The following is a 22,672-nucleotide window of genomic DNA, read 5'->3' on the forward strand; positions in this document are numbered from 1 at the left end:
TTGGTGTTAATCTAATCTCAAAAAAAAAAGGCAAGGACTTGGGGGCCCTGCCCATGATGCTCAACTAATGAACTCAGGAATACGTGAGATGCCTATATTGCCTGGTAACTAAAATCTGTGACCCAAAAATGCACAAAAAGGCACAGATGTGATTGGTACGGAACATAGGCGTATATGGTAATAAATTAAGAATTGTCTTGTTCATCCTTTTCCTGTAGGAGTATTTAAGTCAACAAGTCTCCTTAAAGGAGTGACAGAGCCAGCCAATTACTCTTGTAGCTGCAAACAGACCAAATGTTATTACGAGAAATGAAGTTCCAGAAGTTTCACAGAGGGTGAGAATTTCAGGAGCCAATTAATTTTAGTGTACATTTGCTACTTTTATATCTTGTGGGATTTAGACTTGCCCCAAGGTTTAGTAGACTTAGCCCAAGCGTTTTGCTGATGTTGGTTATAGCTAGAGCAATTTTAGTGAATAATTTTACTGATCTCTAAACATTATCAAACCAGAACAGTTCCTGACTTTGATCTTATCACTAAGAGACTTATTCTTAATGGGTAAGAGTGATATTAATGTTTCTTGCTATCGTGATCAAACTGAGAAAGACAGGTTCATACTTTTAGGGTTTTTTGGTTGTGCAGTTTGTAGAAGAATACTTTCATTTAAAGAAACTATTTTGTTTCAGCCACCCTACAAAAAAATAAAAGGCACTATCTTACTGCTTACTACTTGGCATTTGAATGTGTGCACCACAGAATACTTAACAAAGTTTGCCTGTGGCTTATTTAAATGTGAAAGAACACATGCGGGTAGCTGGAAACACATTTTTGCAAGCTATTATCTTTCTCTCCCCAATTCAGTAATTCAGTATGCTTGCTTGCCTCTAGGTAGCATTGATATATAATTGCCTTTGTTGGTTAGTTGTATTTGGCATTGTCATGAAAACCAAATCTGAATTCTGTATATTAATTATAATATTCTCAGAATCATTTTTCAAGATCAATATAAAGAAGTCTTTGCATGTAATCATCTACATCAGAATCCTTGAGGAATCACAGTAACAGTGATTCATTCATAATTCACAATTTCCATTATCTTCTTTCTACATTTAGTATGTGGTAAAATTTATAGCTTCATTTACATTGTGTTCTATGAATAATAGAAGAAATACAGTGAAGACCATGGGAAATGATCTTGTTGCTGCAGATGCACTCTTAAGCAAATCTGCATTACAATACTGCATATTGCCTCCTGCATGACAGTTTGTAGAGCCTGCAGCTGCAATAGGGACACTTCAGATGGTCTTCATTAAATGTAAACTCTTTCATTTTCAGTTTCAAAGCAGTATGATGATGAAACCTTGAATAAATTGCTGTAGGTAAATTATATAGTTGCAGCCTTTAGTTATCCAACTACACTATAATACCTTCATTTGAGCACACTCATAGACAACAAGTCGAAACAGGAGTACTTGAGTAAGCAACTACAGTTTGTAAGGATGTTCCTACATTCTTAACCAGTTAGCGCTCTGAATGTATACAAGCACTTTGATGTACCAAGGTAGAAATCTTTTCTATGGTGAGTTTAGATGCTGTAGCAGCACTGGCTTGGAGCATACTCTCTCCTCGAAAGAAATAGTCCTAATTGAAGTGATAGAAATATATATAAAAGTTTGGTAATATGGCATAATGAAATCCTTTTGCCTTTTATAACGCATAATATATAAATATTTATTATGTTCTTCTAAACTGTTGCCAGCATTCAGTAATCTTGCACTGCATTTAATTTTCTTAGGGAATGCATGCAGTCATCAATAGAAATTACCTTAACTGTAATTTGCTGATTCTGATAGTACATTTGTGGTGGATTGTCTAAGATGTTACTTACTGTTATGATGTGCTAAGATATGCTTGTGAGCTCATTTAAAAGTTAGAATTTAATTTTGCCTTTAGTTGTTAAAGGTTCAGCCTGTTTCCACTGAGATCACACAAATAATTGCACAATCCATTGAGGCAATTAATAATAATTTAGTTCTTACACAAAATCCCACCATAATATATTACACAAAAAACTTATCTTTTGAAACAGTGAAGAGATCATGATACTGTTTCAGAACAAAAAAACCCCACCAAAATAAACCAACCAAAACAAAAAACTAAGTTATCAAAATGTAAAAGCAACTTATAATTTTTTTTTTTTTTTTTTTTTGCAGGGGACACGTCTGAGAAAGCTGTACAGTACATTGTTTTGAAAAAATTGCAAACTTTAATTTGGTTGATTTAATTCTTAACCCCTCTTTGTGCCAGCAGTCAGCTAGGCATACTTTAATAAGAAACATTCTGTGAGAAGAGTGTATGTACTTTGCTATAAATAACTGACACATTGTCATTCAAACAAATAATAATGACAGTTAAAAGGAGTGGGATATGTTTCAGTTTCTGAGAACTCAGCGTTTTCTATGCTAAATAGCACAGTCTATCTTCTGAAACTTTACAGGGAGGATGTGACTGGATGTACAAATATGAACGGTGTGTATGATCCAATAGATGGGCTTGAGTCATCCTGGGAGGACTTGTCTAAGCAGCATAGAGAAATTACAGTTGCACCTCATGACTCTTGTTTTGTTTCTCCATCTGCATCCATCCTCGAGGTGATTTGGTCGGACAAACTGGTATCAATAATATGCACGTGAAACATACTTTGTCTTTCTTTATCATGTATGGGTCACAGGACTTTACACAGCTCCTGGAAGAAGTTCCACTTCAAGCTCATGATCTTTCACACCACAGCAAAACATGTTAATTCAGTGACAATAAGCCCCACTGCAGAGTTTCTCCCCCCTGTGCATAATAGCAATATGAATCTAAAACCCACACTTTTCCCTTGGCCAGAAAATGGCAGTATAGCACATGATCAAACCAGGACGCTTATGTGATAAAATGTTAATTGCTATTCTAAACCCAGTTTTATAGCAGTTTGGATGGCTCATTGATCAGGGATTACTCTCCAACTTTAGTCTTATTGTAAATGCCTTTACGTGCAGATTTTGCAGGTATATGGAATACATGCTGTTTTCTTAGGCTAGAGTATTATACACTCTTTGCTTCACAAAGAACTCTTTTATGAACAATCCTTTTTATTACTGTGTAAAGGTTGGCAATAACAATTCTAGACAAATCATTAAAATCAATATACAGTAGAGTTATATATTATCATTCTTCTTTATAATGATAAATAATCAGCAAAAAATTACTTGCTCCATATTTACTAGAAAGTTTCCATAAACTTCTGCCTACCTATGTATTTACCAACTGACAACAGTCATTGTGTTGTGAACATGGATATAGCAGTAAATCCAGCTACTCGGTAGAAGTCTGTATGTAATGCTAAATGAGTTGCATATCAAGCAAAGGATGCATAGTATGTGGGGTAAAACATGTCATTCAACAGGCAATATGTTATGTGACTGCTATCTGAGATTTCACAAAGTGTGAAAATAGGCTTTTTTGGAACAAAATTGTTCAAACATCATTATTAATAATTGGATTGGAAATATAGTTGATCATTCTATTTTTATAGCTAGATGTTTGAAAAGTTACTCTGCTGGCTAGAGTGTTTCCTGCTCTGCCAGAGGTGATTTTCAATGTTTTAGAACTGCAAATGAAAATAGGATACTCACATCAGTCTTCCATGTCTACCTGATGTCTTGCAGAAGTCTGTTCTTCAACCGGTTTTGGGGAGGGGGGGAGAAATATGATTTGTTCCAGTCACTTTCTATTAAAAAACTATAAAGTTAATAAAGATACGTCTGGGTGTCATGGATTTGCCATCTCTGTAAGAAATCTAGAAGAGGATTAGCTGAATCACCGGTCAGAGAAGTGTTAAATAATTTGTTGCAACACTAATTTAGTAGGGTATAATGTAACTATTGTTAGTTAATATTGTTAAAATATGCCTCTCTGGCAAAGAGTTCTTATGTTGTACTGAATTCTGGCATCTACTGGCATGCTTTTTTATTAGCATCAACTTTTGAACTAAAGAGCTTAGATCTGCCCTTAGATCTACATATGTCGCTTTCATCAATTTCAATAGAAAATTATATGTATCTAAGTGTAAACTTTTAGTAGTGTGTTTGTTTTCCTTAGAAGTTGCTGAGGGAACTTTGACGTCACTGGAATATAATAAAATTTCAATCGGTATCCAAAAGGAGAAACTCCTATTTACTCTTTTTCTCACTTATTTTTCTTTTTTACTGTTTTACTTAACTCCTTAAACTCTCTTTAGCTGTATTTTTTTTTTTCTTTCAGTCCACAGCTAGTGCTGCTTAATGTTTGGCCCTGACAAACATCCAGTTATTTGCAGAACTTCAGTAGGAGGGAATAGTTTGAAGCACTCTTCTGTTAGCATTGCTCCTTATCTCTTGAGAAGGAATTTGAAACTGTTATAACACATTGTAATGCTGTAGCAATCTTGCTGTTTCCACAGTGATTTCCAAAATTAATCCGCTAGTATATGAGGACATAACTCCATCTTAATAAGTACAAAGTTTTCAGTCTCTGGATGGGAGGGAGAGACTATGGAAACTATAGCCACCATAACCTACTGCATAATAAAGTTATAGCTGGTGCCATCAGTCCTGCCTGTTAAGAGTAGATACTGAGATTAAAGAAGGCTAAAGAGAGAAACCTGTAATTAGAACCACAAGGAAAAAGGCATAGTACAAGAATGGTGGAAGTAATGAGCCTGGGGTAGAAAGAAAGGAGGAGAAAACCATGCAAAGGGCAACTGAAAACAGGCTCAGGAAGAAGACTGATGTATATGACAAATCCAGTGGCGATCAGAATTGGGATGTAGATATGGATAAGCAATGGAATGGGAGTCAGTAAGGACTGGATGAGATGAAGATCATACCAAAACTGCGAGATAAGTAAGTTCTGAGGTGGTTGGTAGGAGAAAAATGGTGAAAGTAAAAAAATTTGTGTGATCCTCTGAAGGGTATTCTAACTCTCTTCTGGGATGGTTTGCTACTGCTGTTCTTTGGTTTCTCTATCAGGCTACAGTCAGGATTCCAACCTTGCTGACACCCCTGGTGAGTGTTGGTGTGACTGCGGCACTGACTACTCTAATTACACAGTCCCATACTTTTTCATTGAGACCTGTGCCTCATTCACAGTACATCTCGTGGTGATGAATCAGGCTGGGTAGTCAGAAAGGCTTTTGTCTTTGAAGTCTTACCTGAAAAGTTATAATGAATGGGATGAGAAATCAGGGAATAATCTCATGCTAAATACCAAACCCTCATCTCATGGGAAAATTATGAGAATTCAATACTAATCCATGCTTGTGAAATCATAGGACAGAATACTGCTGAAAGCAAAAGAAAAAATCAAGTAGAAAATTAACTACTGCCAGAATACTCTTTTAAATAGTGTGCAATAAATAAAGTAGGAATCATTTTGGTTCAATGTCAATGAACCAAAATAATGATGAGCTGCTCATTAAGCAAACTGCCACCCTCTCCATTGAATGAGACAGGATATTCATTAACTCAGTTATTTCCTAATTTAAAAGCTTGCATTTGCAAACTGTCATTTCTTGCATTTTTGTGTATTGTCTACATTTCAGCTTTCCAAATGTTAAAATGTTCTGCATCAAACTTCTGTTTGGTTTGAAAGTAATATGGAGTTTGATATATCTGATACCTACTTGGAAAGACTCAGTGGGAGGCTAGCCATCCATAAGTACAAAGTTTAATTTTTCTTACTCATGAAACAACTGGTTTAAATTCAAAAACCTCATGAAATCCAAAAGTATTTTTCTGTCATCGTTTGTTTTCAGTGTGTTGTTTATTTTTGTGTTTTCTGTGTGGTGTTTTTACCACCAGAATATTTCTGTAGTAATTTACTGCTACTACAGGTCATAAGAATGTGACCAAATGAAGGCTGTATTAATGTAACATACCTGCATGTTACTATTTGGATGACATTGTTCAGCGTTATGATGCAAGTTTGAAGGAACTTTTGGTACTTTTGGTACTTACAATCTGTTTTTTTTTTTTTTCCCAGAAGACTAAATAGACCTAAATGGCTTTCAGGGGGTGAAAATGCTATTTTAAGTTGCATATTTCCAGCATAGGCTGAGTAGCTTTGCTGGGATCATACAGCTAGGACTGCAAAAGCAAATCTCATGTATCATCTTATTCTTGGACTTGCTATTTTACAGTATTTACAGTAATCTATCATTTTGACATTGTTTGGTACTGTATTTTAGCGATGTCTTCAGAATACTCTGAGTGATTTGGAAATATGTGGGATTAATTAATTTTAGAAAATAATAAAAAAAAGAAACAAGCAAGAAAAGCGGCATATAATTCCATGATTTTGCTTGCTCAATTTAGGGCTATATTTACTTATCTATCTTAAACAGAAGGGCATTGTAACTCAGCCACATACTCTGGGCTGTAATACTCTTATCCACACAAGCATCTGGATGTTCCATCTACTTAGGTGGAATACCTTAAAGTAAAATCTCCTCACAGTTGGTAATGATATTGTCATAAGACACCTTGCTCTTTTCTTCAAATTGGCCATAAATTTGTGCCTTATCATAGTGCTAGAAGGTACTGTATGAAAAGCCTTGTGGGTAATACTTAGAATCATTAGAGAGCATGTCATTTTTTGTAAGATGAAAGGTATTAGCACCTTTCATATCTGGAGTATTTCCAACTCTGCAATTAAGTTCTGTAATTATCTACAGCAATTTGAAATGAACAACAGTAATTTTTAATGTCCTGTCATAAAAACTGATGTGTGCTGCTGAATTGCTGCTGTATTCCAATCCAGAAGTGGCTCAGTTTTACTGGTGTTTAGAATTACATCATATCTACCACTTTTGAGGTTCTGAGAGTGTATTTTGCATTTGTGATATGTAAAATGTTGAGATGTCATAACATGTGAAACATTAATTTCATGCTGTTTTTTTCTGATGATACCTTTGCTTATTTGTAGTAAATCATACTCGGATGTGGTAAAACCACATAAATTTTATTTACCAGTTTAACATCCTTCCCCTCCTTTTTGACTCAAGATACTCAAATTACTTGAGCGAGAACTATTTATTGTCATTCAGAATTTTGACCAACTTAACCCTTTTGACCTGCCATTTAAGGCTGTACCCTTATGTCACAGGGAGAAAATGAAGATGAAAAGATTAATGTTTAAAAAAAAAAAGTTGAGTGTAAAATTACTGAAATTATTTCATGGATCAAAGCTAGAATATAATTTACCTAATTCAGGTTACTGGTATGTTCTAGAACCTGAGCAGACATTTAGAAATAATCATCTGTTTTCTTTCTGCATTATATAGCCTTTTTGCTCTTGGAATGAGGCTATTGCTCCCCTCTGAACTCTTCTGCTTCAGCTTTTCAGATCTATTTTCTCCAAGTACAGTTAGTTGCTTTATGGTTTGAAGGAATGTATTGGTTTATTCACCTGTTAGAACTATAATAATATTGCCTTTGGAGTCCACCTTGGTAATAAATCTGACCACTCTGTTCCCCAGAATAAAATAATTAAAATAAAAATTGAATGTGCCAGAAAGCTTGTACTACAAACAGAAAGGAATTGTGGGCTATAATTCTGAACATTTGAGTTGGCACAATGCTCTATATCTTGAGAACAAGAAGGATTTCATAATTAATAAGGCTGTATTTCACAAGGAAGTTTAAATACAATTTTCAAAGTTTTTTTCCACCCAAATAAAAATGCACCTAGTGCTATTGATAAGACTTAGAATATAATTTAATTACTTTATTGTTCTCATTTTGAGGTGAGCTACCTATGTGAATTCTGTCTGTGGAACTAGGAACATACATTTGAATGAATTATGGAAAACTACAGGTTTGGGAAAATGGCATCTCCTGCTGCCATCCAGCCAGCATATTTGCATTTTGCATTATCGCAATAGCAGTTGTGAGTATTTTTGAACAAAGATGCTATTTTTAAACTTCATATCTTTGTTTTTCCATTATTGGATCTTAAAAAAGCAAACATACTCCCCCTCCCAACTAAATACAACAAAATACTAGCATGTCCTTATGTTCCCTTTTTTTTTAACTTTATACTCCTTTTTTTATGGCACTCTGATGCATGTGTTGTACCTCTCTGAATGATGGGTGTAAAAGTCTATAAAATCTGTTCATAGAAAAACTGTGTTTTAACTTCTGTGTGCTAACATGTTTTTGTAATGTTTTCCATTAGTTGGCCTTATTGCTAAATGCCAAGTTACATGATAGTGTTTCTGAAAACAGTCTCATCGTCAGAGACTACCATAGAAAACATCAGATTCCTTTCAAATTCAGTAGGATATTCCCTCTGACTCCCTTGGGATGCTGTATTTAATTTGTAGTGAGCTGAAGTTGTAGAGGTTGGTTTAACCAAACATAATTTACTAACTTATTCTGTGGTGGTGAACCAGTAGCACCTTTCGCAAATACGTCATTTATTCCTAGACTTATTCTCTTTTCTGTCACCTTTTTGAACTATAGTTTACTTTCAGGTAATGAAATAGGAATCCATATATTCATAAATAAAGATATATCTTATAAAAGGCAATTCAGTTCATATTTTTTTAATATGTTATAGAATTTTGTGTTGAAACCTGTGGGGATGGACAATACATGCTTGTGTTTCCAGACTTGTGAATTACACAGGAATTGTTTGAGTCTGTCCTTCATCTTCTCTTTTCCTTTCATTCTTGAAAGACTAAAAAAAGACGCACATAATAGGTGATGCAATGTATTAACCTGTTCAGCTTTTAAGAGTTATAGGGAGGGGAAAGTTTGTCTGCTAGACTTTGCATAAATGGATGTTTGTGTCATGGGTTTCCACTGGTCTTGAAAGACCTCATAAATCTTTACAGAGGTTGTATCACAATTATTGTTTAAGCTGTAGAAGGAGCTAAATCTACTCCAGTATTCATGATACTTGGTAAATTCTGTTTCCTCTTCTGTGAAGAAAATGAATGTTGTTGTTAAATCTGTACTTATTTTCAATGACCTGGAAGCACTGGAAACAAAAAGTCTGATTTTCATAAGCCATCCACAGGCTATACGAGTGTCTTCAGTGGGCTATGTGGTCTGTCTGTTGGAAGAAAATGTCGTATCATGTAATCACGATCATGCAGGCATATAATTAATGTTATATTAAAAAGGCACAGTGTGGAGAATAGAGACAAAAACAAATTCTGGAATGATGCAATTGCAAACTTTTCTGATAACTCTGTCTCTACCTTTCCCTTAGCACTCTCTGTTGTTCCCAATGGGAACAGGGAAAAAAAATTATCGAATGCTGCAATTTGGTCTTTGTCAAGACCTACACTTAGAATAATAATAATAATAAAAAAGCTTCTGTATTTATCTGTATTTAAATTTACAAACAGTTCCTGAGTTAAAGTAATTCCTTTATTAAATAGAAAACAATAAGCTGGCTTAATATGAATTGTGACTAGAATTTCAATAAAGCTGATCCTTGTGGGATGTTTTTTATAATATGTGTGTGTAGTAGCGCTAAATATGCATTTAAAATCTTAGTCTTTGGGGACTGCTTTTTTCTTCACATTCTTCCAACAGTTAGAATGTGCAGAAAATACCACTGCTTGAAACTCTGGGACAGTAAAACAACATACTGAATGCATTGTGCATACTTTGCACAAATTCAGGCTAACTTAAAAACTTATATAGGTACGTAGGAAGATAATCCACAGAGAGTAAAGCTGCTTCTCCAAGTCAGGGTTAAATGACTGCACAAAGGCCACGTGATAATACAGGCAGAGCTAGGATTCCAGTTGTGGTGTTCTGGATTTTTATTCCAGGCTCTGTCTCATCTTTAAATCTCTTATCTCTTAATCCCTGTTTAATATGCTTTTTCCAATCAGCTTCTGAGAACCTCTTTCTGCATTAGGTCACACATTGTAAAAGTTTGTTTCTATAGCTCCTGAAATTTTTATTTATTTACCAGAACAAGGCCAAAAATTTTTAAGGCCTTCAACTGAGAAACTTTTATATTTCTAAGTCTTCCCTGGTTTAGGTTTCAGTACCTTTCCAAACTCTCTTCAAGCTTGGTTAGCAGTATTTTCTATCACAGAATTATACATACTATGGAGCAAGATAATCCATTGCTTCCAGTCGTCAGCCTGCGTGTGCTTGCCAGCCTGAGAGGAGCAGTGTAGTGTTTGCCATAGTCACTGGTGCTCCATCCCCTGAATTTAATGTCATTTTGAAAACATAACACCTGAGAAGTTAATTATCGGACACTGTAAAATCATTCCAGGAAAAAATGGTTTTCAGAGGGGATATGTCAGAATAGTTCAGAGTACCTGGTGCATAGTCATCTAAGAGACTGTAAGTGAGTGTACTGAAGAGCTATGAGTATAGTGAAGTGCTTTTTTTCCTGCCTTCCTATATTTAATGTCAGTGTAGTTCTGCTAGGGAGTGAGATGTCTTTCAAGGCCTTATAACTGATCAAACGAGAGACTCGTTGAACAAAACCGTTCATTCAGTCAGTGAAGAGTGGCAACTGCTAGCTTGCAGAAGAATGTACAATAAAATCACAGAGCAGTAAACACAGGATGAGCATCGCAGCCACAAACTGTATTTCTTACAGGCTTTGAATGCATTTTGTGAAGTTATGTAGGGTTACATTTCATTCTACTATGCTGGGAATGGGAATAATGTCTAATTTAAATACAACACAAATATAGAATGTTTAAGTAGTCTGTACAGTAAATCAGTTTTCAATAAGATAAAGCCAAAAGACATATACCATTGATCTACTTTTTTTTATGTTTTGAAATATACTGGATTCCTTCTGCTAAAAAGCGGACAGAACTTTCTCTTTAACCAGTTGTATGGGTCTAGGCATTAATTTCTTAACCTCAGAGAGGAACAAGTGTTCCAAAGATATTGATTGAGCAGACAAACTGTATTAGATCTCTGTGACAAGGTAAAGTGGGTTTGCAGTGCGAGAGGCAGGAGAACCCTATTTTGCAGCAGTTGTCAACGTCACATCTGCATCAGGTGTTCTGGCTGTGGGGTAACAGCAAGGAGTTGGAGATGTTACCTTTATCAGCCAGTCTGCAACATGGGAAATCTACAAATTGATGTAGGGATGATAGATGAGGGAGAAATCAATCAATTCATCACAGGATTATTTTCTGAAATATCAATGAATTTCACTTAGTTGACTGGTATTGGGGTTTTAGGGAATTTGCATGATAAGCTGTTTATGCAAAACAAGGAAACTTATTATGTATTTAAATTGGACAGTGCTTCTTTTAACCCAAGGTCAAATATTATTTCTCTTGCTTGCTATCGCTCATACTTGGGTTTTGTTTGTTTATTTGTTTGTTTTAAACAGGAGAGTGGTACCATGAACAATGCTGGATATCGCCACTGGAAATTGCTGCTTGCTTTACTGGTGAAGTTTTAAATTCTCATGGTAAGTATCTCCAAGATATCTCCAAGGTCTGTAGAGAAGTTTTCTTTAAGATGTCATAACTTATAGTAGGGACACAATTGTAAAGAGGTCAGATCTTTTAAAATTTTCTGATTAAATAATGCCATGACAGCTGGTTTTGAATGCTTAGCATTTGAGAATCTAGTTTTTTACTGGTAGGTTTATTGTTGTATCTGTAAAATTATGTCCCATCCGTTCTTAAATCTTGCCTGTGGAGCATTGAGATAAGTATGTTAAAACGAAATCTCTTCACTTTTGTGAATTGAACTGACACATTTTGATCCAGCTCAATTTGCTACTGGAATATCTGTTTCTGAGATGCCCTTTGCCTTATAAGAATGGTAGATTATGCACTTTATGCCTTTGCTGTATTCTAATGAAGGTGAGACACATTTCAAATGAAATACCTGTCACAGAATATGGGCACATACGATGTCTAAACTACAATTTTAATGAAGTAAATAAGTGGGACAATGTTTGAAGCTGAATTGATAAATAGGTACATATTATTTCACTGTAATTGGAAATTGCAGTATCTCTTGTATAATTGCTATGAGTAATTTTGGGACTTTCTTATGACATTAAATGAGTTTAAAGCAAATATTGTGCATGTATTTCTAGTGAGATGTATACATTTTAGCTATTAGATCAATAGCACTTTCTTTGCACAAGTTTTGTATGAAAGATGCAGATGAAATTACGGCTATTTCAACAGTGACATTACATGTGAAAGCCATTTTCAACCTTTGTAGCCAAGAGGTCTGTGAAATGCTTTTCCCTAAACCCCCTCAAATGTTCCTGATTTTTCAAGTACTCACTGACTGTTCATTCAAAATTCTCTCCCCTTTTCATTTGATGTGTCTCATTAAAAGCTGGGACTTGAGCAGGATATAAAAGTTTCAAACACGTTTAAAAGTACTTAAATATAGCACTTTCTGAGTCTTTATTCTTTCAATTCAAAAGGTATCCCTAATTGTGGCCTTTTTCCTATGGTTTTTTTTTCACCTTTTTCATTACAGTTATTCCCTTTACACACTAAACCCCTGAGCAGTGCCTTCATATTGCTATTACAGGTTCTCCCATGCTGGTATGATGTATGATTCCATGCTTCAATATGATATGTATAATGATCAATCATGAAATTATTTTTTTGTTACTAAAATAACCTTTGGCAAGTTACCTTTGTCCTTCTTTCACACATAGGATTATTATTAAAGGCAAGCTGGACCTAAAATAATTGCTGCCAATTCTTCTATGGGAACAGAAAAAGTGCACATTTAAATATTGTTTTTAATATGAGTTCAAATAGGTGTAAAATCGTAATAAAGATGCTTTAGAGATGCATAATTCAGGTTCCAACCTGAAACCAGGCACTTGTGAGCAAGGATTTGGAACCCCTTAAAACAAGTGAAGCTGAAAAGATGACAATCATAAATATGGGGATGACAGGATGGGTTGCAGGTCTGGGTACTGAAGATGTTCTAGTCTTATAGCTAGTGTTCTTTCTGAGCTTAAATGTATTCAAAAGTAATCTAAATTGAGTTTCTACCATTTCAAGAGCATTTCTGTTAAGCAACCAGTAGGTCTATATACCTGCAAAATCTTGGATGAGCTTATAGGGAGGTGCCATTTCATTCTATACAGAAAGCAAAGCTTTCCAAAGAAAGTATGACAGGGTAGTTTTGATTTCTTCTAGCTGTATGAGCTTTCTGAGAGTCAGTGCCTCTGGAGGTTCTGTTGGGATAAAGAGACCCTGCATTATGACCACTACATGGCAATGCCATCTTAAAGGTGGAATTCAACTTAGGTAAATAAATATAACATATTAATTTTTATGTTGCTTGTTATTAATCTCCTTAGGAAGTTACCCTCAGAAACATTAGTTGTTTATTTTTCCAATTAATTTAACTTTCCGATCAACATTAACATTCTCTATATTGAAGTGACATAGCACATCTTCGGTGTATAATATCTGATGACGTCAGCTTCCAAATCTGTTGAGCAATAGGACAAGATATCATTAAGCATATATAAAACTAATCATATTGATTTGCTCAACTCCTCTCCCGTGCTTTTCTTTGATATAGGGAAACACTTCTTTGTCCTACCTGGACTTACTGCAATGTATCACTGCATTGTGGGTTCTGAAATGTTGCCTGTGGGATGGTTGAACACAGTAACCATTCTGTGTTTAGATGTAAGCAGTAGGGAACAGCTAATACCAACTGCCTACTATCAATTGTATTCCAGTTTTGTTGATAGACCTAGTAGGCAGAGGTTTTATCCTCATTTTGCTAACTTTCAGTGTAAGTTACATTACTACAGATAGTATAGTAAAAAAACCTTTCAAATATACAAATACTGTGAGGTACTCATATGTGGATTTGAATCTGTATGAACCGATGCATGGTGATAAACACAAAAAATACATGCTAGAGTGGAATTGTAGAAACAGTGCATGTCTCACCATGTAGGGTAATAGAAAAATACACCCTCACCCCCAACTATATAGAAATTCGCTTAAGATGGTTACTTGTTCTACTATCTGACATAACCAATAAAGACTATAAAAAGGATACATGTTCAGGCATGTAACTGTTACAAAAGAATATCTGTGATTAGGTTTGCTTAGGAAGTACTGGTGAAGAAGAAATTAGTGCATTACACACAAATTATCTTTAAACAAAGAACTTAAGGAGGGGGTGGGGAGAAAAACAATGAGCCAAATGTTTCCTGAATGAAAAATAAATCTATATGCCTGTGGTGTTTTTATAGGGCTCCAGAGGGGTGCTTTTTGGAAGACCTAATTATGTTTTTGAACTGCTATTAATTAATTTTGATATTGTTGTGTTACAAAAGAAAAATGTCCTTTTTAGTTTGTCTTTTTAGTGTATGTCTGTGTGTGTGTAAGGCAGTACTTGAATAAAACCCTTCGTGTGCCCAAAGGCACTTGTATTTTAAGTTTGGATCCTAGCAATGCAGTCTTGATAAAATTTTCAGTTAAGCTGCTTCTTGTTCACCTACTTCTAATGAGGTGTTAATGATAACTAAACACAATCACAGATTCTGCCCTCCTCAAATTCCCTTCAGTTTCCAATGTATTGCCAACCACAGTTGTCACATGGGATGTAAACTTCAGCCTTATAGTGCTGTATAGAGAAAAGTTTAGCTGCTGGTTGTGCAGAGGATGAAGCAGCACTCAGTTTAGCCTTCTTGTTAGTGTGGTGAGACTGGGTGGTAGCACCAAAGCTGTGTGCAAATGACTGGGGGCTTTGAGCAACCTGCTTCTTCCCCAGTTCCCAGAAAGGGTGGGGGTTTTGAAGACTGAAACTTTGAAGAGGTAGTTTCAATTTCAGAAGAAACACAGAGGAAAAAGCTGTCCTTATAAGATGAACACTTTGTAGGGGATGGGAAGGAAGGTGGTTGTGATAGAAGTGTAGTGTGTGGATGTGTGTGTTGTTTTGTTTTTATATATATACACACACAGAAAAAATTATTAAAATGTATATATACACATGTACTCTGTGTGTGTATATATATGCATGACTAAAAAAACCTGGAAAGCAGAAAGAGACTGAAGTAGGCCTAGTGGTGGGATGTGTGTGTCTGACTAGGCAGAAGCTGACAGATCCTGATATGTTGTTTGTGGGGTGGGTGGGCTGCAAGTATGTGGTACCTGCCTGGAAGAACTGCTATTTCGATAGTGTCTGACACTTGCTGTGTCACACCTACCCCTGTCTTTCAGTTATGCCGGGATTCCATTCAAAGTTACATATTTGCAAATGTGGTGGGTTATATGTTGGCTGAGTAAGACTATTTGTCGAACAGAGGTTATAGATGTTTTAGTTTGTTTCTTCACTGTCCCCATGGTCTCACCCTTTCATTCCTTATTTTCTGACTTGCTGGATACTTATATTAGGAAAGCATGCTCTTCAGTGATATCTATGTGTATGCTCAGTCTGTAGGATCCCTGTTAAGAAGGGTGAGATGACTTTTCTGTGTCTGCAAACTAGAAAAACTTTACACTTTGCTGTTTCTGAATGCAACAGGATTCATACCTGCCTATCTTATATACACTTTTGTACTTGTTCCTAGGACAGCTCTGAGCTTGTCATGTGTATCTGAAATTAAATACTCAGAGCAGCTGAATGTCCTGTGTTTGTGCTTGCGGTACTGTTCTGAGTCAGGAATAAGTCGGTCTTTCACTGACTGTATGATTTATCCAGGAGTAGGGGGGAGACCTGCAGTGTTTTCTCTGTTGATAAGCCCTTAAACATGGGATACACTGAGGTTTCTGTGAGGCCCTCTTTTTCAAAATTAATTGAGTGGGAATAAGGGCCTTTAATCTGTAAACTCCTGTATTAGAAATTAAAATTTAGGAATTGCCTGAAACCAGTTAGTTCAAAACTTCTCAATGCTTAGAAATCAGCAGTTCTGAAGCAAACACCGTCCATGGGCTTTTCTTATTGTCCTATTGTGTAAAACGCAGAAAACCTATAGTCAAAATCTTAAATCTTTAGCTCTACTACCTACAATTGGTAGTGACTTTCCTGGCAATTTCTCATCTCCCCTCTACCTCAGTGTGTGGAGAAGGTGAAGGCTTAGTTGTTGATATTTTCCCTAAGGGGACGAATAAGAAGAATGTCTTGATGCTGCTAAACATCAGAAAGACAGAGAGAAAACCAGCCCTAGACTGTCTCCAAGTTCAAAAGTAATAGAAATAGTCATCTAACAAAAACAGTTGAGCAGGAGAAAAAATATGTGCCAGGAGTACTTTACATAAATGCTTGGTGTGTTGTTACAGGAAAACTGGAGATGTATACCTCTCCTGGGGAAATCCATAATAAGCAGTTAAGCTGAATCTATAGACAATTATTGTAAACAAAAGCAAGAGAAAAATCTCAGTAAGTACCTTTGGTATGTGAGTGCCCAGTAAGCCTCCAAAGGCAAAAGAAAATAGTCAACAGGTGACAATGATAACTCACTCTCCAAGAAATTTATAATGGCATCATCAATAAAAGACTAATTTCAGAATAAAGAAATGCTGTTCCCATCTCGTGGGACTGGAGGAAAGGAATTTATGCCCCAGCAACCTAAGATGGACTTAAGTAGGGTAACATCCTACTGCTTGCTTTCCCATTTGCAGCAGCTGCTTTTAGTATCCCTTTGAAAAAGCTCCATCCTTGTGAAGTGTTTGCTACGAAATCTAATAAATTGAAACTTACAGTAACAGGCTTGTTTCAACTTTTGAGTAGCAGAAGGTTCAGATTCATAGGAATATCCCCCCCCGCCCACCTGCCTCTAAAAAAAACCCAAAAGGGTGTACATCTGTTGGGATTTTCCCATTTCAGCCTTGGATGCATGTAGGATTTTTCACATTTTTGGGCTCTGGAGAATGAATGTTGCAGAAAAACATGTGCAAGGGCTGGCTCTCAGGACTTCTGGAAAAAAAAAATGCATGGAAGCCACTTGTCTGTTTATTGACATTCCTGTCTCTTTTTACTTGTAATAAGAACATGTTTCTCAGTACTGTTTTTCACACTGGTTGGTCACCTTTCCTTACAATACCTACAAGGGCTAATGCTTGCAGCAGTTTTACAATTTGTATCCCTAGGGAAACCCTTTGTATATATCTCTCTCTCTAAAGTGAAACTTTGACAGAAAAAGTCTCTAGTGTAAGTACTGTAACCACTATGTATAGGCACTCATTTCCTGATCCATTGAACATCTCAGGTATTTGGGGGCATAAGCTTTCTGCATGACGAATTGCATTTTTTCATTGTTACTATTGCAAGTTACATTTAAAAGTCGTGGATAGTGTCAGATTTCTTTATTTCTAGGATATGGAACAATTGCTGATCAAGTAATAATTAAAGAGTGGAGTTTTTAATCGTTAATTTAAAGACAAACAATGTCTGTTTCCCAGGAATAAGTAATGTGGCCAAATGTCTTGACACTTATTTCTGTAGTGTGTTTGTAGAGTTGTGAAGTTTATATTTTGGTTTTCTTTGTTTCTTTTCCTTGTTGTGATGTCTGCTTGGCAGTGTCATTTTTGTGACTTGTGAGTTATTTACATGTTTGTTAAAGGATTAATCTTTCACAGAAAGCTTCATCACATAGGCCAGCTCCTGTTACATCATTGCTGTTAGCCCAAATAAATGAAACAGGTTGATTTGGAGTTTGTATTAGTGGGGAAGGAGCATTGAGTATGCTAAAAATTTTAGTCAGTTTAGCAACATGTTGTAAACTTGCTTGAGTGTTCTGTTACACACACAGTAACCATGGCAGTACATACGCTTCACTCTTGAAATAGATGAACTCTTGTGTTATTACATAGTACTGCTACAGTAATGCATAACTTGAATCCTTTAATTGTGCCTGGCATTTTTGTTCTTTAGTGTAGGAGCTAAAGAAGATCTGAAGATAAGAAGCTAATAGGAGTTAAAGTCAGACCAGAAATATGTATCTTTTGGGCAATAAAGGCTATGACTCCCTTGTCAGTGGAGTATTCCATCTTTTAAAACATTGATTTACGTTAAGTAGCTTGGCCATATCTGTTATGAAGATTTATGGACAGCTTTAATCACTCTTCCTTCCAGAGAGTCAAGTGTTTGTTCATGATCCTTGTTGTGCAGAACCACTCTGCAAAAAAACTTCGCTTAGTTACAAGGTAATGAGGTGATGGGTAGCTGCACAGGGATAACTCTCCTGTGGGGGGGCACTTCAGGGCATTCAGTCATCTTTGCAGCCAACGTTGTGGAAGCATGCACTTCACCTTCTCATGCACACTGCACCAAAAAAATCTTCTGCACTGAAAGCTCCTCCGGCTAGTCACAACTAAGCAATGGGGGATGTAAATAAGTACATAGCGCCCTCCTACTCTTGGGTTCTCCTGAAGCTTCTGCTCAAACAGTGTAAATGCTGAGATGGGTTTTATGGAGGTAGGGGAGTGGCTTCAGCCTGTATAAACATGTATTATAAAAACATGTTGATGCAGGTATGACCCTTGTGTAATCTGTCTGTATTGTAAAGGGTAAGCAGGAATGCAGTGAATTTCTGTACAGTCTTACAGTAAAGCAAGTTTTGTAAAAGGAACAAATAAAAGATTAATGTTTGCAGAATAGCATGTGTCAGGGAGAGAAGTAACTTGGTCAACTCTTATGTATTACTTATTCAACTATTATGACCTGTGCTAGATGAGCATGTTTTAAATGTAAGCATTTGTTTTCTTTACTTCCATAAAGAGTTAACCATGGCTATCTTCTCTTGCCTGCCCCGCCCCCTTTTTTCTGGGCTCTGGTCACTCTGCACAAGGAATAAATTGAAGCTGTGATGAATAAAAGTCATGAAGTGGTCAGGGGCTGACAGGAGGTAGTAAATTGAGCAGCAGAAATTGTGCCTATCAGAATGTCCTAGCTCTGTAATTTAGAGATAAAATTGAAGACTTGGTGATAAATATAATACGACAGCTATCAATAGTACAACAAAAACCTTACCATTTTTCACATAGGAGTACTCCAGTGCCTAGACTGAATAAAAGGAGTTTGTTCTGGACATTTATTAATCTGAAAACACTTCTAGATTACCTGGATATAGGATGAGAAAATCCTTATAAGCAAAAAGCTGTGTGTATTGTGGGTGATATGATCAGCTTTGGACAGTGACCAACTGTGTACAAACTTATAGTCTCCAGAGGATCATGGAGAAATTCTGTATGAGGAAAAATAAGCAACAAATCTGTTGAAAGCAATTTCTCCAGCTTCTCTATCTTTCGGCTGTGTTATGTAGGCTCCTGGGCATCTGGACTGCTTCTAAAGAATGTGCAAAGCGTAAAGGGAACTGAGCTAATTCACTACACAGGGATATGTACATTGCATCTAGAATGCTGTTTTAATCTCTTTCAGCAAACACCCTTTATTTTTGTAGGCTGGATAAATGCTATGGCTGTCCTCCTCACATCTGAAAGTACAAGGATCTAGGGTCATTACCTTGTTCCATGTTACACTTGTGAATCTGTTTCAAATGAATGGATTTCCAGAGGCAAAGTTAAAGTTGAATTCTACACCAGCACTCTGTTGATAAGGACCAGCAACCTTTCCAGGAAGTTGCATGTTTTCAGTGCTTCTTATTACACCATATAGCAAGTATCAAGCATGTAATACGTTGTAGTAATTACCTAAAATTCATTATAATACTAATGATATTTTAAATGAATCAAGTCCTTTCTTGTTTCATTGCTATATCTTTCTGTAATATGTTATACTTGACCAAAAACTCTGTTTCTTTCTAATTACATGCTACTGCTTAGATCTACATTGGTGAGATAAGCACATAGCTGTTGGTAGAATTCGAGCTATTTGTTTAGCGTTGCCTTTGAAGGTGATCTAGACTTGTGATAGGACTGAGAACAGCATTCTGTTTAGGAATAAACTGTCTCAGATGAGGTAGCTACAGGATGCAATGAAGGAAGCATATATCTGCTTTGTCTTTTGTTCAAGTTGTGAACTAGACTGGTATATGCGGATTCAGGACTCATATACCATGTCACTTATGTGAGTAGGATGTATATGATATGAAGCTTTATGTTTTTAAAATTAATTTCATTAGAGCTCTGGCTTGCATCTATACCATGTAAGCAGAATGAAATACCCTGGTGAAATTTGGTACCTAATGAATTTTTTTTAACTTGTCAGCTTTCTGAGGCTGAGGGGAAATATATAAGCTAGATAGTACAATCATAGAAGAGTTGCACAGGACTGAGAACCAGCTTGATAATAAATTTGAATGATTTCTTTGCTTAGTTGCATTCCAGAAATGAAAAGCAAATCTGAATTTCTCAGTCTAAGCTCAAAGACCATAAAGCATGTTTGTTTACCATCTGCACCATCCTTTCAGTCCCTAGAGGCATATGAAAAGACAGGCTATAACAATGGAGAACTGGCTTGCTGAAAGCAGCATCAGCAAAGCTCTAAAGACAAAGCAGCAACTTTCTGAACAACAGATGAAGTGGGAGAAGCAGCTTGTCTTTCTCCCATAGGTTTGAACAACTGACACATGTTTACATGATTGAAAATGGATGGAAACATTTCTCATGAGGACATATTCATGGCTATATTACAGCAACAAAGTCTGTGATTTCTCTTTGTTCTGGGGAGTTTCTTAATCTTCTCAAATAATTTATAGTGCAAATCAGAAATAAAGTGAGATTAAATTCTAGCATCTTGACAGAATTTAAGCTGTGACATTCATAGCTTTTTTGGTGTATGCTAAAACTGAATTCTAATCCACATCATCAGTCCTTTAGTCAGCAGAAAACACTTTTAAATAGATTTATTAGAAGCTTGAAGAGCAAAGGTCCCGTTTTCCAGTGTTTTCTTTTGTATTTGGTGAGTCTGTGTTCATCATAGTAACCAGCTGAAATGGAATACTCAAGAATGCAAATTTATTTTCTGTGTGACACTTGAATTTGTAATGCTGAGCCAGCATGCAAGATTGATATTCTGTATGCATAGTTACTTGGTTCATCGAGTTTTAACTATGTTATATTAAGGTCCCAAATACTGTTCTGAGCAAAAAAGTAGAAATGCCCAAGCACAGTTAGTAAAATGGATATCATGCTTGTCTGAAAAGTGTGACTGTAGTACCTGTGAGTTTTCTTGTTGAAGAAACCATCTTCATAGATTGGAGTGTACGTGCAGGGATTGCTAATTTAGGACTCTTGACCTAGATTTATCTATTGAGTGCATGTTATAGTGGAAACCTCATGCTATAGCTTTGCCTCATGACCAGCAGGAGGGTTAGGCTGGTACAAGAAAGCAAGCTGTCATGAGCAGCTGACTGGATCCTAGCTTCTATGCCCAGCCCAACTTCATTCTGGCTGAAAGAAGCCCCAGGGAAAATGTCCTCTTAGGCTAATACACTCAACATAGTCCTCTGTTGCTTTGTAGCATACACAGTGCGTAGCTTGGTGGCATATGAGGGCTTCATTATCTGCCTGCAAGATACAGACAGTTGTTTAGGGCAAATTAAGTTTGTCTTCATATGGCTGTATTGTCACAGAAAGGATTGCCTTGTGGTTACAATAACATACTGGGCAAATTTAATGGCCTAGATTAAGTTCCTGGTACTAGTTTACTGGGAGGCAGTGGTCCTGAGCCATGTCCCTTATTGATGCTGACACCATTATCTCTTCAAGAATTATATACTTTTCCTAATTTAGAGATCCTGGAATTAATAGTTTATGGAAAAGATCATGGAGTGCTCATGTATGCTGATGGTTCTGTATCTACTTAAATAGATTTCCTTAGTATTTGAAGAAATTCTTGAATATGCTGTTCTTTATTGTCTAATTCCTATTATATCTATATAATTATAAAATGATAGCATTTTCCATGAATATTCTAATAGTGAAGTCAGTTTATGATAATTGTAATGTCAGTTATCTGGAGAGTCGTTAGACTGCTTATTAAGGATATAAGCCAAGCCAGGAAAATCAGATTTATTTTTAAATATCTACTTGGCCCTGTATTTTTGGCTTTACAGAGCTTATTATGTTAACTTTTCTTGTGAAGAGTTTTATCCCCCAAAGAGAAGAGGCAAAATCCTGCAGCTGAAACAATATCTGTATACATTGTATGGTTTCCTTGGTCAAATTAAAGAAGAATCTTGCCAGTGCTGGGTTGGTCACTGCTTTGATTTTGGATTAGCATGAAGAGTAACTGAGGATCTAGCATATTAATTTTAATAATTTTTTTAAAAAGTCTTAAATGTCATTTGTACTCAAAGATCATGCTCAGTTTCCAAGCGAACACCTTATTCTTTACATTATTTTGGTTCTGTATCTGTCCGTCAGCCAGTAAAGTTGATTAGAAATGCTCTGTTTTTCCCTTCCTGCTTGTTGGTTATAGTTGGGAAAGGGTCATGATTTAAAATATTTAAACACCATTTTCTGTTGTGTAAGAGTAACTTAAATGACAGGCATTGTGCCACTTAAGTCATTGATTATTGGCATTGAGAGTATGTGGCTGGAAATTCTAGAGTTCAATAAAAATGCCTGAGGCTGTGATTTGCCTCTGTGAAAGTGAGGTGATTCAGAACCGTCCCATTCTAGTCTGTGGTACTGGTATGTTTCAGGATGCAGAAACTAGACTTTAACATC

General features: G+C 36.1%; 1 long non-coding RNA gene across 1 annotated transcript in view; it reads left to right on the top strand.

Moving 5' to 3' along the window:
- LOC135314582 (uncharacterized) overlaps positions 1-22,672 on the top strand; it is an 85,610-nt gene that overhangs the window by 16,099 nt on the left and 46,839 nt on the right. The window contains exon 2 of the long non-coding RNA XR_010374092.1: positions 11,416-11,496. This is a non-coding gene — a long non-coding RNA (uncharacterized LOC135314582). The remainder of the gene's footprint in view (positions 1-11,415; positions 11,497-22,672) is intronic.

Source organism: Phalacrocorax carbo, chromosome 8, assembly GCF_963921805.1.
Source record: "Phalacrocorax carbo chromosome 8, bPhaCar2.1, whole genome shotgun sequence".
NCBI classification, from domain to species: Eukaryota; Metazoa; Chordata; class Aves; order Suliformes; family Phalacrocoracidae; genus Phalacrocorax; species Phalacrocorax carbo.